The sequence below is a fragment of the Mobula birostris genome, chromosome 13 (genome assembly GCF_030028105.1).
Source record: "Mobula birostris isolate sMobBir1 chromosome 13, sMobBir1.hap1, whole genome shotgun sequence".
Taxonomy (NCBI): Eukaryota; Metazoa; Chordata; class Chondrichthyes; order Myliobatiformes; family Myliobatidae; genus Mobula; species Mobula birostris.
In genome coordinates, this window is record NC_092382.1 from 69,129,048 (window position 1) to 69,146,742 (window position 17,695).

Genomic DNA, 17,695 nt, shown 5'->3' on the forward strand with positions numbered 1-17,695 from the left:
CCTTGTGTACCATTGCTCCCAGAAAGTCTACCAGCAAAATTGGATACGCATACCCTCGGGGAAAAGATGGGGAATTATATATGCCAACTAACCAAAATTTTCTAAGCATTACATTCACAGGTACGACAGGCTTACAAGGAAGAGAACTACCCCGCAGAGAGGAGTGACTACCCCACCATAGAACCTGGGAATTTTGTTCTGATTAAGAACTGGGATTGAGGGAAACTCTGACCTCGGTGGAGAGGACCATATCAGGTGTTATTGACCACTACCACGGCTCTGAAACTGAAGGCGCAATCTCGGTGGATACATCGAACAGACTACAAACGTGTTACTGCAGGAACTGAGTAGTAGGACTCTCTCAGACTAAAGGAAAATGTGTTGGTTGATAGTGGTGTGATTAACCTCTCGGTTTCTTGCCATGGACTGTCATTTTAGGAGAGAGTGCCTGAGTGACGTCAGCTGTCGGCTTTCTCGGCTCCTGTTTGACAGAGAGAGAGCAAACTATTTGACTATACAGCGTGTTTACATTGCATATGTGGATTTTGTTGGAGCATCCTGTGGCTACCACTTTTGTTAACCCTTAGCTGGTTTCGGGTGTGTTATGTGGGAACCACTTGTGAGAAGGGATATTCTGTGGAAATCACTGTCGGTAATACCTTGTGTTTTGGATCTGGATTAGGAAAACCTTGTCACAAGACAAGATCACAAAACAAAGGTGCAGAAGTAGGCCATTCAGCCCATCGAGTCTGCTCCGCCATGTGGTATCCACCCGTGTGTTCACCCTTGCCTGGTTGGTAGTTCCCTTTGAAGATGGTACCCCTGTGATAAGCTACGTTTGGTGATAATTCAAATGTGGATTTGGAACGACAATGGATAAGATCTACGGCAACTGTTAGCCTGTTTTACCACCGTGGAATTCGACGTAATTGCCTTCTCTCGACATTCACCTTGGATTACAAATATCTCTCATCATTTATTCTGTGGATGAACTGAACTTTCATACTTTACCATCTAAAAGCTTTAAGCTTGGTATTCCCTGAGCTCAATGGTTTGGGAGTTACATTTACACATATATATACTCATAACACTGTTAACTTTAGATTATCTTGCTTAAGTTGTTATATTATAAGTAGATACTAATAAAGATAGTGGTTTGAACATCAAAACCAGACTCCAGATGTCATTTATTGCTGCTGCTTCATTTGAACCGTTACGGGTATGTAACAGTGGTGTTCGTGTTTATGACTTTGAGAGGGCTCACCCCAGCATCCGGGGGCACCCATGTTAACACCTTTCTGTCTCTCTGTCACACCTATGCCAAACAGGTAGAAGTAGGGGCCTGCTGGGTTTGTGGTGAAATTCCCCAGCATGGTAAAACTATGATTCCAATGTCAGTAATCCCGCTCAACCAGACTGAGGAACTCTCAGTGTTCCAGTCAGAGATAACTGTGGCTGTCAGTGTTCTGAGGGATGGTATCTCTCAAACAGAACTTCCTGTACTGGGAAACATGCATCCTGGCCATACTTGCAGGTGCCCAGCAGCAGAGAAGCTGAGACTGAGCGATTTTGGATGATCACTTTTCTCTCCTATGGAGTAGCCAGGAATTCACGAGAGATAATCAATTTGGCTACAACACTTGAGAAGCTGGCCACAATACTGCAGGGGCCCCGACAGAAACACAGGCCCAAGTAACAGAAATATTCACTGAAATGATTGCAATCTGGCAAACAGTCCCACAGAATCGTAAGGCTTTAGGTTTTATCCCAGCTGAGAAAAGGGGGAACCTGTGCTATTATTGACACAGAATGCTGCACCTATATCCCTGATGACTCTACTAACATTACATCCCTCTCCGAGCACACTGCCAAGGAGACTGACAGTATCAAGAGAGTAGAGCAGGATTTACACGGGTTCACCGAAGGGTCGAAATGGTGGTCTTCGAAGGCCTGTTCGGTAATATGTGGGGCGAGATATTGCATTATGGCCTAATAGTTGCACATATTATTGTTATAATTACTGATGTCTGCTGTTTTTACCCACTGATGAGTCAGTGCTGTACTCGGTTGCTTTCTCTGTAAAAATGACTGTTTTTTTGATCATGTAATGATGAAAAGGAGGGAATGATAAAGTATGTAAAAGGGTTAACAATAGCAGCCTGTCTTCATGAAAGAAACTGCTGGTGGTGAACAGATGATGAACACGACCGACCAACTGAAGAACTACTTTGGTTCTGTCTTCACTAAGGAGGACATAAATAATCTTCCGGAAATAGCAGGGGACAGAGGGTCTAGGGAGATGGAGGATCTGAGGGAAATACATGTTAGTAGGGAAGAGGTGTTTGGTAAATTGAAGGGATTAAAGACAGATAAATCCCCAGGGCCAGATCGTCTGCATCCCAGAATGCTAAAGGAAGTAGCCCAAGAAATAGTGGGTGAAATAGTGATAATTTTTCAAAACTCTTTAGTTTCTGGGCTAGTTCCTGAGGATTGGAGGGTGTCTAATGTAACCCTGCTTTTTAAAAAAGGAGGGAGAGAGAAACCGGGGAATTATAGACCGGTTAGCCTGACATCGGTGGTGGGGAAAATGCTAGAGACAGTTATCAAAGATGTGATAGCAGCACATTTGGAAAGCGGTGAAATGATCGGACAAAGTCAGCATAGATTTGTGAAAGGAAAATCATGTCTGACGAATCTCATATAATCTTTTGAGGATGTAACTAGCAGAGTGGACAGGGGAGAACCAGTGGATGTGGTATATTTGGATTTTCAAAAGGCTTTTGACTAGGTCCCACACAAGAGATTAGTGTGCAAACTTAAAGCACACGGTATTGGGGGTATGGTTTTGATGTGAATAGAGAATTGGTTGGCAGACAGGAAGCAGAGAGTGGGAATAAACGGGACCTTTTCAGAATGGCAGGCAGTGACTAGTGGGGTACCGCAAGGGTCAGTGCTGGGACCCCAGTTGTTTACAATATATATTAATGACTTGGACGAGGGAATTAAATGCAGCATCTCCAAGTTTGCAGATGACACGAAGCTGGGCGGCAGTGTTAGATGTGAGGAAGATGCTAAGAGGATGCAGGGTGACTTGGATAGGTTAGGTGAGTGGGCAAATTCATGGCAGATGCAATTTAATATGGATAAATGTGAGGATATCCAGTTTGGTGGCAAGAACAGGAAAACAGATTATTGTCTGACTGGTGGCTGATTAGGAAAAGGGGAGGCGCAACGAGACCTGGGTGTCATTATACACCAGTAATATAAAGTGGGCATGCAGGTACAGCAGGCGGTGAAAAAGGCAAATGGTGTGCTGGCATTCATAGCAAGAGGATTCGAGTACAGGAGCAGGGAGGTACTACTGCAGTTGTACAAGGCCTTGGTGAGACCACACGTGGAGTATTGTGTGCAGTTTTGGTCCCCTAATCTGAGGAAAGACATTCTTGCCATAGAGGGAGTACAAGGAAGGTTCACCAGATTGATTCCTGGCATAACAGGACTTTCATATGATGAAAGACTGGATTGACTAGGCTTATACTCGTTGGAATTTAGAAGATTGAGGGGGACCTTATTGAAACATATAAAATTATAAAGGGATTGGACAGGCTAGATGCAGGAAGATTGTTCCCGATGTTGGGGAAGTCCAGAATGAGAGGTCAGAGTTTAAGGATGAAGGGGAAGCCTTTTAGGACCGAATGAGGAAAAACTTCTTCACACAGAGAGTGGTGAATCTGTGGAATTCTCTGCCACAGGAAACAGTTGAGGCCAGTTCATTGGCTATACTTAAGAGGGATTTAGATATGGCCCTTGTGGCTAGAGGGATCAGGGGTTATGGAGGGAAGGCTGGTGTAGGGTTCTGAGTTGGATGAGCAGCCATGATCGTACTGAATGGCGGTGCAGGCTTGAAGGGCCAAATGGCCCACTTCTGCACCTATTTTCTATGTTTCTAGATGTGCTAAGCCATGCTGAGCCATATTTCTTCTTGCGGGCCGCTAGCTAGGTTTTCAGGATGCTTAACTCCTTGGGCAAGCATGCGTAGAGATAGGACAACTTCAGTCTGTTTTGTGTGTGAAAGCTATTATGACTATTTTCTGATTACTTGGTCTCCCTACTCCTCCCATCCCACTACATATCCAAGTTTCTCAAACAGATGTTAATATCTCTGACATGTCGGGAATGAAAAGATTAAGTTTGGTACGACTAATATTCTGAGCTGCGTGCATTCCATTCCAAGAAGTATTGCATAAAAGGGTATGGGGAGAAAGGGACGTAGAAAGAGTGGGTGGAGAAGAGGGGGGAGGGGGAATGAGAAGGTTGGAGGAGTGGTATGAGACAGATGGAGAGGTGGGGAGGTGGAGGGAGGAGAAAGGGCGAGCGGTTTAACAGAGAGAATATGAAAGGAAAGAAAAAGGAAGGAGAGAGGCGAGAAAAAAGGAAGGGGCGAGACGATCTACAGATGAGAGAGCAAGGATTATCGCGAAGGCATAGACCGAGGGTGCTGAGAGAGAGATAGAGAGAGTGGCATTGAGCGGTACGGCGAGGGAGAGAGGGAAGACACAGAGCTTGAAGGACGGTTTATTATCTTCTTTTCCTCTCTCCTCCCTTTTGTTGGCAAAATCTCTCACTTATCTCTGAACACTACCACTCTCTCTCCACACCTGTGTCCCTACAAAAGATAATGGGGCTCCATGCTGTTCATCTCGCAATCGACACCTCGTCTCTATTTGTCCAGCAATTTTGAATCCCACTGCCGCCTTTGCTGGCCAATTTGACAACACCCTTCCCGCTCCACAGCCTGGAGCTGTCCGGGCCTATCCTCTGAGAGGGCGGGAAATCTCGGGACGGGGTTTGGAGACGAGATAGGGAGGGGGCAGCTCCTCCTCATAGCAAACTTCTTCCACGCGCGTTCCACAATTTGAGTACACCATGGCGTGAGTCGCACACAACCTCACCATCCCGTCAGTTATAACTTCCTCCCTCGGTAAAACTTCGGTCCAATTGGAATAGGCGACTTTTAGCAGCGACAGACACCACAAATGTTTCTGGCGGGATGTGGATCAGCAACCATTGCTCGTGAAATGAAACTCGTTTTTCAGCGTGGGCGAGGGGATTCAGGTGGCAACAGCTGCCCGGGTGGAAAAGCAAATATCTCTGAATGTCAGTGTTAACAAAATAATATTAATAAATTGTCCTAAATCGAGAAGCTCACTGAAAATCTATGACAGAAGTTGTTCTGATTTCCTCTGGGGGCAAATTGTCGAACGTGTTTGGTTTTAATTTCAGCAGAAAGGCGACTCCCTGTACCGGGGTAGGTGAGGGATGTTCCAGCTGAAACTCGTCCTGCACTGGGAAGCTCTGTTCTCACACAGGGTGGAGCTCAGAACCTTCCAGAACCCAGGATGGATCAAATCCACAGCCTGTGATTCGCTGAATTAAATAAAGAATATCCGTCCCTTTGGTTGTGATTGAAGAGCGAGGGAAATCGTGAGATTTACACGGAAATCCAGACAGGACCATAAGGCAGCCTTTGATATTTCTGTCTGTGTTTGCTCCACTTCCCGCAGTCCTCTCTCCTCCCGCGGTCGGACATGTCCCGGGCTGCCGAGGGTGTGCAGACCAGAACTGCGGCCGTGTGCGCGTATACCGGCTCAATCAGATCAGTGTATCTGTAATGAACGACGGAGACTATATAACCGAATAAGCTCGGGGGTAGCAGCTTGGACTGAAATCTCTGTGCATGGTAAGCACACCGCTCACCCGGGACGGCACTGAACTCCGTCCGGTTTCAACATCACAGTAAGTGTTGTCTCCGACTCTTCAGAGTTAAGGGGCGTTTACAGAGGGGCTCGGCTGTTTTCCGGACCGGGAAGGAATTCAGTGAGAGAAAGAAGCTCTGAAATGCTTAAGTTAACGAATGAATTATTTACCAAATGGGTTAGGGGAAACGATGTCGTTACCTTCAATCACAAACATAGTCCAGTCGGTTTCTACTGAGTCAGTGCAGAAGAAACTTTCACACCGATAGTGATATCCGAAATGAACCATAGGGCAGGGTGCCGTCTCCGATCTCCGATCTCTCTGTCTCTCTCTCTCTCTCTCTCTCTCTCTCTCTCTCTCCCTCTCTCTCTCTCTCTCTCTCTCTCTCTCACACACACACACACACACACACACAGTAAAACTAACTTCTCAAAATAACAGAGATCCGTGAAGTTTTACTGTGCGAATTGTCTCATTTCAGAATGCCGCAGATCGCTTTATGAAATTACATTAAAAATAATAATACTAAAGCCACAGATGATCGGATGTTGAGGTAAATTAAAATACTGGAGACTCACAAAGTCTGATAGCAATTGTAACAAGGAAACCTGCAGACTGCAGACACTAGGGAACTTTTTTATATATTATCCTGCACCAATAGTTTTTTCTTGTGTAACAGAAATATTTAAATACAGCTTTAAATTAGCTTTGTTCACAGTTGTATGTGAGGGCGGAATGTCGAACTGGCTTGCTTGTCTTCAGCCGTCAGGCCGCTCCCTGCTCTGAGGAATGTCTGCGTGTCGGAGTCCGCCCGGTTGACAGGCAGCCGCTTGCACACAGAAAATCGCGCTGTGAGTCTCAGAGAACAGCAACACCGGCCCCTCCCCACAGCTACTAGCTGAACTTCACCTGATTGTCTGCTATGAATTTGGAAGAAAACGACTTGTAAATATATCCACACGGAAACTGAACATTCCATATAACCATATAACAATTACAGCTCGGAAACAGGCCATGTCGGCCCTTCTAGTCCGTGCCGAACTCTTACTCTCACCTATCCCACCGACCTGCACTCAGCCAATAACCCTTCATTCCTTTCCTGTCCATATAGCTGTCCAATTTAACTTTAAACAAAGACATCGAACCTGGCTCAACCACTTCTGCTGGAAGCTCTTTCCACACAGCTACCACTCCCGGAGTAAAGAAGTTCCCCCTCATGTTACCCCTAAACTTTTGTCCTTTAACTCTCAACTCATGTCCTCTTGTTTGAATCTCCCCCACTCTCAATGGGGGAAAAAAAAACTATCCACGTCAACTCTATCTATCCCCCTCATAATTTTACATACCGCCCTCAAGTCCACCCTCAACCTTCTACGTTCCAAAGAATAAAGACCTAACTGGTTCAACCTTTCTCTGTAACTTAGGTGATGAAACCCAGGTAACATTCTAGTAAATCTTCTCTGTACTCTCTCTATTTTGTTGACATCTTTCCTACAATTCGGTGACCAGAACTGTACACAATCCTCCAAATTTGACCTCACCAATGCCTTGTACAATTTCAACATTACATGCCAACTCCTATACTCAATGCTCTGATTTATAAAGGCCAACGTGCCAAAAGCTTTCTTCACCACCCTATCCACATGAGATTCCACCTTCGGGTAACTATGCACCATTATTCCTAGATCCCTCTGTTCTACTGCATTCTTCAATGCCCTACCATTTGCCAAATATGTCCTATTTTGATTACTGCTACGAGAATATAGCACCTCACATTTATCAGCATTAAACTCCATCTGCCATCTTTCAACCAACTCTTCTAAATGGCCTAAATCTCTCTGCAAGCTTTGAAAACCTACTTCATTATCCACAACTCCACCTATCTTAGTATCATCTGCATGCTTACTCATCCAATTTACCACCCTATCATCCAGATCATTAAAGTATATGACAAATAATATTGGACCCAGAACAGATCCCTGAGGCACACCTCCAGTCACCGTCCTCCAATCTGACACACAGTTATCCACCACTACTCTCTGGCGTCTCCTATCCAGCCACTACTGAATCTATTTTACTACTTCGATATTAATACCTAACGATTGAACCTTCCTAAGCAACCTTCCATGTGGGACCTTGTCAAAGGCCTTACTGAAGTCCATGTAGACAGCATCCATCGCTTTACCCTCGTCAACGTTCCTAGTAACCGCTTCAAGAAATTCAATAAGATTTGTCAAACATGACCTTCCACGCACCTAATCCATGTTGACTGTTCCTGATCAGAGCCTGACTATCCGGATAATTATATATACCATCTCTAAGAATACTTTTCACCAATTTACCCACCACTGACGTCAACCTCACGGGCCGATAATTGCTATGTTTTCTCTTAGTTAATTAAGAGTAAACCTGGCAATTATCTTGGTGAATTAAGTTGAGAATAATTCAGTTTCTGATATTTATTTCCGATCTTTGTTTCAATTTATTACGGCTGTAAGATGACCGGGTGGGTGCTCATTGTTACAGATCACAAGAATGCTGTGTGTGAACAGCAGCTCAAAAGCAAAGAGGCGACGTCGACGTTAAGTGAGGATTCCGAATGTTTTTTTTTTCAAATTTGATATAAGTTACAAGTAATGCAAAGAGGGTGCGATTGTAAATCAATGTTAGCAGGGAAATCGTGCTACGAAAATAGTGAACACCAGAGAGTCTGCAAGAGGTGGATGAGATTAGGAACAGTTCTCTAACCAGGTGTTACAATTGCAAAGCAAGCGTGCGAAGAGCTGTTCAGGCAACATGAGTTCCCTTTTAGCAAAACTTGCCGTTTCAGATGAATGATGTTGGTTTTTGTTTGAGACTGTGTTTATTGTGGGTGTTTCTGAGCTGATGTCCTGAAAGTCCTGTCGAAGCAAAGACTTTGTCTGTTCAAGGCCTCGATACATAGCAAACAGTGGGGGGTGACCAGTTACAGAAAGCGGCGGGCGGCATTCGAAGGGTCTCGGCCTGAAACGTTGACTGTACCTCTTCCTACCGATGCTGCCTGGCCTGCTGCGTTCACCAGCAACTTTGATGTGTGTTGCGGAACGAAAGCTTGGGGCAGAAGGCTCAGTGGACTGGTGGCAAATTTAATCCTGTTATTTTACAAGAAAAGCTCTGACGACAGAGTGATTGCAAACCAATTTAATGAGGTCGGACCAAGACTCGCGGGTATCCTTCTAGAAGCCTCAATAGTTTTCTTTACTATTCAGAAAGCGTCATGTCTGAGTCCGGCCAAATAGCGCTTACAGATGACTGGGTTTGGGTGCTCATTATTACAAATTGCAGGATGCTGTGAAAGAACAGAAGCTCAAAGGGCAGCGCAGATGTTAAGGAAGGAATCCGAATATTCTTCAGTCTTGATATAGATGTAGCGGTAATTCAGAATGGGCGTGATTTTAAAATCAGACTATCGAAATAGTAAACACAAGAGAGTCTGCAGGTTCTGGAAATTTAGAGTAACACATGCTATTTGCCGGAAAAATCCAGAAGTTCAGACACCATCTATGGGAAGGAATTTCTCGACCCGAAACATCGACTGTTTATACTTCTCCGTAGATGCTGCCTGCCCTGCTAATTTCCTCCGGCATTTTGTGTTTGTTATGGGAACAGTATCAGAGAACCCAAACTCAGATCTCTCGATTGGACGAACGTAAATTGAATTTGAGGGTATACATTTTATATTGACAAACGAGCAATTGCCAAAGCTTTCACTGCTTATAGAGTCTGGTTTATCGCTTCTCAGTGTGTATGTTGCTAACCTACCAGGAAAAAGGTTGTTTACGTTTGCTTCGCCCTGTGAAACAAATAAGAAATATTGTGAATGTCTCTATGCTGCTGGGTGAGGGATCAGGCTCCTCCCAGTGTGGCTGAGTCAACAGGCCTCCAGCGATCTGCAGCCCCGTCACGGCATTAGCTGGATCTGGAGCGACAGTATGTTTGTGAAACAGGACTGGCGGGGATGCTGTGCGCAGATTTCGGAGTGTCCTGACATGGGCTTTAATACCAGAGTAATGCGGGATTAGACACTGCGTTACTGGGAAGGACGGGCACCTGTAGAACGGGTAATGTGCGACTTGGCTCAATGAGCTTTTTCGCCGTCTGTAAGTTTGTCTGTATCTATCTCTTCCTCAGTAACGACTTATCCCCGCTCCTCCTGTCACGTTACCTTTCCAAACAGCTGCCCCTGTCAGGAAGCAGGACTGAGACCGTTCAGTCCCTCTCTCTATGCTTTGCACTCTCGGGTAGGAGCGGAATGACTCAGTCCATGCCTGGGTACAAATCCCCCTGTACGCCAGGCGCATGCTCCGTATCCAGGGGGAGGCCACCGAGCGGGGTTTATCTCACCTTCCCATTGGCGCCGGGTTTCCTGGGGCATCAGGAAGAACGGGAGGATCCTCAGCTTAGTTAGATACTTCCAGCCTGTGAACACAAAAGGGAAAGAGACCGTTATCAAGCTCCACACCTGAGATCCACCGCCATTCTTCTCAGAGAGGGGATTGTGTCACTGGGGCAGTGGCCAGCGGCCGGTGGTCGAGGAATTCCCGGGACGGGGGAAGGCGTGATGTGCGGATGTGGTTCGACGAGTTCATCCTGGTTCACTTCCCATTTGCTCTCAGAAGTTGCACTGATGGTCAAGTCCTGAGCTTTGCCTTCTGTCACAACATTAATCTGCGAGTAGTTTGTTAACAGCTTAAGTTAAATGCAAATACATTAAAAATAAAACAACAGACCACCAACAGCGATTTTACTTTCACTGCTCTGGGGAGAAACTAAGCACGGAAGTTATGACATGGGGGAAGAAATTGTGTAGTCGTGCTGTCGCCCAGTTTCCAGTGTCTGAGTCCATGAGCTGATATTCCCGGGGCTGCGACAGCACCGTCCGCACTACAAGTGCCATCTCAGGTTGGTGGGAGCGCGTCTGCTTCAAAAAACCTCGGATGTCCCTGTGAGCACAGCTCCAAATCGGCAGCGACCAGAGTCCGCCTTTCCGGAAAGTGAAACGAAAAAGGTGGGTTTCCACCATTAACGAGCGGGACAGCGGCATGACTGGCCCACGACGGCCTCCGTCTGTTATTGGGTTCGTCTGTCCCTCTCTGTCCGTCAGTTTGTCATTGGGGAACAAGGAAGACCACAGGAAGTGGCCCTCAACCCGATGGATAAATCGGATTCAATCCCGGAAAAGCTATCAGAACTAGATGTCATATTGCAGGCATATATCGTAAACATTTTTGTCTTGGCGGCAGCAGTATAATGCGACGATAAAATATAGGATATAGGGTATGATCCTGCATGATTCCCAGTTACTGTTCCCACTAAACCTTTCAATTCTGTTGATGTAAGGGCGAATGTTGGGGGGTGGGGAGGTGACTGTGAGAGTAAGGAGGAGAGTGATGGGGAGAGCAGGTTAGGGGGAACGGCAGGGTGAGTGTGTAGAAGGTGGAGACGGTGAAGCTGAAATTGTGTGGGGGCAGGTAGAGAGTGTGGGGGGAGACTGCGGGAGTGAAGGATGGGGAGAGTGAGGGCAGAGGGCGATAGAGAGAGGAGGAAGAGCGATGGACGGAGAGAAGGGAAGAAAGAGTGAGACGTGGGAAGAGAAAGGAGGAGGGACAGAGAGGAGAAGGTTTGTGGAGAGAGGGGTAGCAGAGTGAGAGAGATCTAGAAAGAGGAGTGAGAGAAGGACGGAGAGAGTGGGAGAGATACGGAGACGGAAAGAAGGGGAAGAGAGAGGGAGGGACAAAGACGGGGGAAAAAGCTGGTAGAGTGATGGAGTGACTGAGAGACAAGAAGTGAGAAGGTAATGGGAGGCGTAGAGTGAGGGGCGTGGGATAGGGCAGAAGACGAAGGAAAGCGGAGAGAGAGGAGCGAGAGCGTTGAAGGAGTAAATGTTAGGGAGAGTGAATGACTTGAGTAGTGAGGGAGTGACAGAGGGAATTAGGGAGAGTGGAGGGGAATGTGGTATAAATGGTGTGGAGGACAGGATGAGTGAATGGGATGTGGAAGAAGGGGAGTGCATGAGGCGTCGAGGAGGACTAGGTGAGCGAGGGGTGCAGCGAGGAAGGAGTGCATCTAGAATGGTAAGGAGAGAGGGATGAACGAGGAGGAAGGTGAGGAGGGAGGGGTGGTGGCCTGTACAGTGAGGAGGATGTGTGACCGAGTTGGGCGACGAGAAAAGACGGGAGACTGAGAATAACATCAATGACGGAACAGTGTGGGAGCCGGGATTGGGGCAGAAGAAGTGAAGGTGTGGTTTGCGGACGGGTAGGAGGGTGAGGGCTAATCCGATGATGAGAAAGGAGGGTGAGGTTGACAGGTGGCGAGTAGAGTGGAGTGATTTCGGAGGGGTGAGGGAGAAGGTTGGTGAAGAGAGCAGGCTGAAGAGCGGCGGTCAGGAGGTATGGACAAGTGAAAGAGGCCAGAATTATTGGACTGCGGTTCCCGGTTTTGGTATCCCACAGTCGGGGATTTTACCACGCACGTTTCCCGGTCGCCAATCTCACATGGGTATTTTTCCGCAAACGATGCACGGTCTCTGGATCCTATCACGCCGGCTTTTTTACGGTGCATGATTGTCATTCTCCCTTTCCCACGCCCGGAGTTTTACTGTGCACGGTTTCCGGTCTCCGTATCGAACTGTTAATCCGTCGAGTCCCATTGACCTGACCTCCATCCCCTCCCATCCATGTACCTATCCAACTTTCTCAAACGGATGTTGTTAAGATCTCAGACAAAGTCAGGAATCGAAAGGTAACCAATTTGTGACTAATGTTCTGAGCTGCGTATATTTCAGTGCAAGAAGTATTGAAGGAAAGGCAGATGAGCTCAGGTCGTGGATCAACAGATGGAATTATAATATCGATGCCATTATTGACTTGCAGAGCAGTAGTAGATCAATATTCTGAAGTTTCGTTGTTTCGACGTGACATAGCATGAGGGATAAACCACCCAAGAGTCCGCGGGATTTAGAGGAACAAGTTAGTAGAAGTCGCAGAATATTGCAAGAAACATTATATGTTATCATTAGATTTTAACCTTCCACATATGGACTGGAACTCTCATACTGTATATCGAGCAGATATACTGATGACTTTGATTCATATGTTCAGGAAAGCTTCCTTAATCAGTACATTGAATTCCCAAAGAGAGAGTGTGTGATACTCGTTGTCCTAGTAGGGAATGAGACAGGACACAAGTTACAGAAGTCTGTGTGGGAGAACCCTTTGCATTTGGTAATCACAGTGCCATCAGATTCAAAGGAAGTACGGACAACGATACCTCTGCTCCATGGGTTGAAATTCCAAATTGGAGAAATATCAATTTTGATGGTATCAGAAAGGATCTGACTCGTGTGGATTGGGTCAGGCTATATTCTGGCAAATGCGAACTTGGTAAGTGGAAGACCTTGAAAGATAGAATTTTTAGAGTTCAAAGTATTTATGAGTCTATCAGATTCATAAATACCAGTTCTTGGGAACCTTGGTTTTCAACAGATATTGAGGACCTGGAAAAGAAAAGAAAATAGGAGGTGCATAGCTGGTGTAAGCAGGTAGGAAAAAAAGTGAGGTGCTAATGGAGTCGAGGAAATGCAAAATGACACAGGAAAAAGAAACCAGGAAGGCTATCGGGTGGCATAAGGTTCTCCTGGCAGACAGGGTGAGGGATTATGGAGGTATTTTAAAAGCAAAAGGATTGCAGTGGACAAAAGTGATCGTCTGGATTATCAGAATGGTAATGCATGCATAGAGCAAAAAAGCTAGAGGAGTTCTTAAGTGGATGTTTGCAGCTGTGTTCACTCGGGAAAAAGACACAGAATCTCTAGAAGTGAGGCCATAAATGTTATATTACGGATGAGTAAGTGTTCAGTAATTTGGACAAATTCGAGTTGATAAATCCCAGCGACTGACAAGTTCACCCTTCGGACCCTGAAGGAGGCGAGTGTGGAAATTGTAGGAGTGTAACTGATACGTTGAAAATGTTCAGCGATAGGAGAGGTACCAGAGCATTGAAGGATAGCTAATTTTGTTCCGCTGTTTAAAAAAAAAAGTCTCCAATATTAAACCAGAAAATTGTAGGCCGGTGCATCCGACATCAGAAGTGGAAATGCATTGGAAGGACGGGAATAATGAGTATTTGAATCAACAGGACTGAATAGGGATATTCAACATGACTTTGTGTATTTTGGACAACTGTGTAGAGTTTTTCGAAGAAGTTACAAGAAATGTTACGAAGAAAGTTGATGAAAGCAAAACACTGTATAACGTCTACATGGACTTTAGCAAGGTATTTGACAAGGTCACTCATAATATGTTGGTCATTCTCTTGGCATTCAAGACGAGGTAGTAAATGGGAGTAGACATTGACGTTGTGGGGGAAGGCAGATAGTGGTAGCAGATGGTTGCCTCTCTGATTGGAGACCTGTGACTGGAGGAATATACCGTTTTGGATACTGTTGGTGGGGATGACCTATCAGGAACAAGTTGCAGTGGTCCTGTCTCTGGCACTGAGGTTGGACCCTCGACTCAGAAGGAGAGGAGGGAAGAGAGGACAGCGGTAGTGATAGGGGATTCTATAGTCAGGGGGGCAGATAGGAGATTCTGTGGGGGAGATCGGGAGTCTCGGATGGTATGTTACCTCCCTGGTGCCGGGGTCCTGGACATCTCACATCGGGTGCAGGTTATTCTCGAGAGGGAGGGCAAGAATCCAGATGTTGTGGTCCATGTAGGGACCAACGACGTGGGTAGGAAGAGTGAGGAGGTCCTGCGTAGTGAGTTCAGGGAGGTAGGTGCGAGGCTGAAGGGCAGGACCTCCAGGGTAACAGTCTCAGGATTGCTACCTGTGCCACGTGTGAGTGAGGCGTGGAACAGAATGATTATACAGATCAATACGTGGCTGAGAGGATGGTGCAGGAGGGAGGGCTTCAGGTTTTTAGATATTTGGGCTTTGTTCCAGGGAAGGTGGGATCTGTTCCGACGGGACCGTTTACACCTGAACTGGAGGCGTACTAACATTCTTGCAGGAAAGTTTGCGCGTGCTGCTTGGGGGGTTTTAAACTAAATTTGCAGGGGGCAGGGATCCAGAATGTGAGAGAGGATAGCGAGATGAAGTATAAAGGACAGGTGAGGACTACACGGTTCCGGACTATTAAGTGTGAAGTAGAGAAAGGTGAGGCGGAACGAGTGATAAGGAGAATACATGTGCAGAGGGATGGTCTGACGGAGCATGCAGTTAAATGTGCAGAGAGAGTAAGTAAATTTAAGAGGGACAGCAAAATTCAAGGGGCGTATAGCCCGGTGAAAGTTTGGGGAGCTGGGTTATGCACAATAGGTAGCGATTTAAACAGAGAGAGGAACAATGGGTTAAGCATTCTATATCTGAATGCGCGAAGTGTCAGAAATAAGGCGGATGAGCTTGAAGCTCAGGTGCAAATGGGTAACTATGATGTTGTTGGGATAACGGAGACATGGCTGCAGGGGGATCAGACCTGGGAATTGAATGTACAAGGGTATAGGTGCTATCGAAGGAACAGAAAGGTGGGCAGAGGGGGTGGGGTGGCCCTGTTGGTGAGGAATGAGATTCAGTCCCTTGCAAGGGGGGACATAGAATCAGGAGAAGTAGAGTCAGTGCGGATAGAACTGAGGAACAGTAAGGGGAAAAAAAAAGACCCTAATAGGTGTTATCTACAGGCCTCAAACAGTAGCATGGATATTGGGTGCAAATTGATCAGGGAGTTAACAATGCCATGTGGCAAAGGAAATGTTGCAGTAGTTCTGGGGGATTTCAACATGCAGGTGAACTGGTAAAATCAGGTTGGTACTGGACCCCAGGATAGGGAGTTTGTAGAGTGCCTACGGGATGCATTTTTGGAGCAGCTTGTACGAGAGCCGACCAGGGATAAGGCTATTCTGGATTTAGTGTTGTGCAATGAACAGGATTTGATAAGTGATCTTGAAGTAAAGGAGCCATTAAGAGGTAGTGACCATAATATGATAAGTTTTTATCTGCAAGTTGAGAGGGATAAGGGCAGATCAGAAGTGTCAGTATTGCAGTCGAACAAAGGAGGCTATGGAGCCATGAGGGAGGAGCTGGCCAAAGTTGCCTGGTCGGATATCCTAGCAGAAAAGACAGTGGAACAGCAATGGCAGGTATTCTTAGGAATAATGCACAAGGTGCAAAATCAGTTCATCCCCCGGAAAAGGAAGGATTCAAAGAGGGGGGGGGGGGGGAAGAGACCACAGTGGTTGACAAAGGAAGTAAGAGGTAGCATAGTATTAAAAAATAAGAAGTATAACAGAGCTAAGCTGAGTGGGAAGACGGATGATTGGGAAATTTTTAAGGAGCAACAGAACTTAACTAAAAAGGCAATACGGGGAGAAAAAAAAATGAGGTATGACCGCAAGCTAGCTAGGAATATAAAGGAGGATAGCAAAAGTTTTAGGTATGTGAAGAGAAGGAAAATAGTTAGAAACAATGTTAGGCCCTTGAAGAATGAATTGGGAGAAATTGTTATGGGAAACAGAGAAATGGCAGACGAATTTAATAAGTACTTTGGATCTGTCTTCACTAGGGAAGACGCGAGCAATCTCCCAGATGTATGGATGGGCCAAAGACATAAGGTAACAGAGAAACTGAAACAGATTGACATTAGGAAGGAAACTGTGATGCGTAGACTGATGGGACTGAAGGCTAACAAATCCCCAGCTCCAGATGGTCTGCATCCTAGGGTACTAAAGGACGTGGCTCTGGAAATTGCGGATGCATTGGTGACCATTTTCCAATGTTCCTTAGATTCAGGATCAGTTCCTGAGGATTGGCGAATGGCTAATGTTATCCTACTTTTTAAGAAAGGAGGGAGGGAAAAAACAGAGAACTATCGTCCTGTTAGCCTAACATCAGTAGTGGGGAAGATGCTAGAGTCCATTATTAAAGATGAAATAGCGGCATATCTTGATAGCAGTGATAGGATTGGGCCGAGCCAGCATGGATTTACCAAGGGCAAATCATGCTTGACTAATCTATTGGAGTTTTTCGAGGATGCAACTAGGAAGATAGACGCGGGAGATACAGTGGATGTGGTGTACCTTCACTTTTTGAAGGCATTTGATAAGGTACCACATAGGAGATTGGTGGGTAAAATCAGAGCTCATGGCATTGGGGGGAGGATATTGATATAGATAGAAATCTGGTTGGCAGATAGAAAGCAAAGGGTAGCAGTGAATGGGTGTTTCTCGGAATGGCAGGTGGTGACTAGTGGGGTGCCACAGGGCTCGGTATTGGGACCACAGCTGTTTACGATTTACGTCAATAATTTGGGATGTCTGGACTGTCTTACGTGGAGAGGTTAGCGAGACTGGGCTTGTACACGCTGGAATTAAGGAGATTGAGGGGGGATCTGATTGAGACATATAAGATTATAAAGGGATTGGACAAGATAGAGACAGAAAATATGTTCCAGATGCTGGGGGAGTCCAGTACCAGAGGGCATGGATTAAGAATAAGGGGTGGGTCATTTAGGACAGAGTTGAGGAGGAACTTCTTCTCCCAGACAGTTGCGGAGGTGTGGAATGCACTGCCTCAGAAGGCAGTGGAGGCCAATTCTCTGGATGCTTTCAAGAGGGAGCTAGATAGGTATCTTATGGATAGGGGAATCAAGGGTTATGAGGACAAGGCAGGAACCGGGTATTGATAGTAGATGACCAGCCATGATCTCAGAATGGCGGTTCAAGCTCGAAAGGCCGAATGGTCTACTTCTGCACCTATCGTCTATTGTCTATTGTCTATAAATCTGTTCCATCATTCAATCACTGTTGATCCTTTTTCTTGATCTTCTTCTCAACCACAGTTCCTGGTCATATCCATTGATATCATGTCCAATCAAGAAGCTATTAATCCATGCCTTAAATAC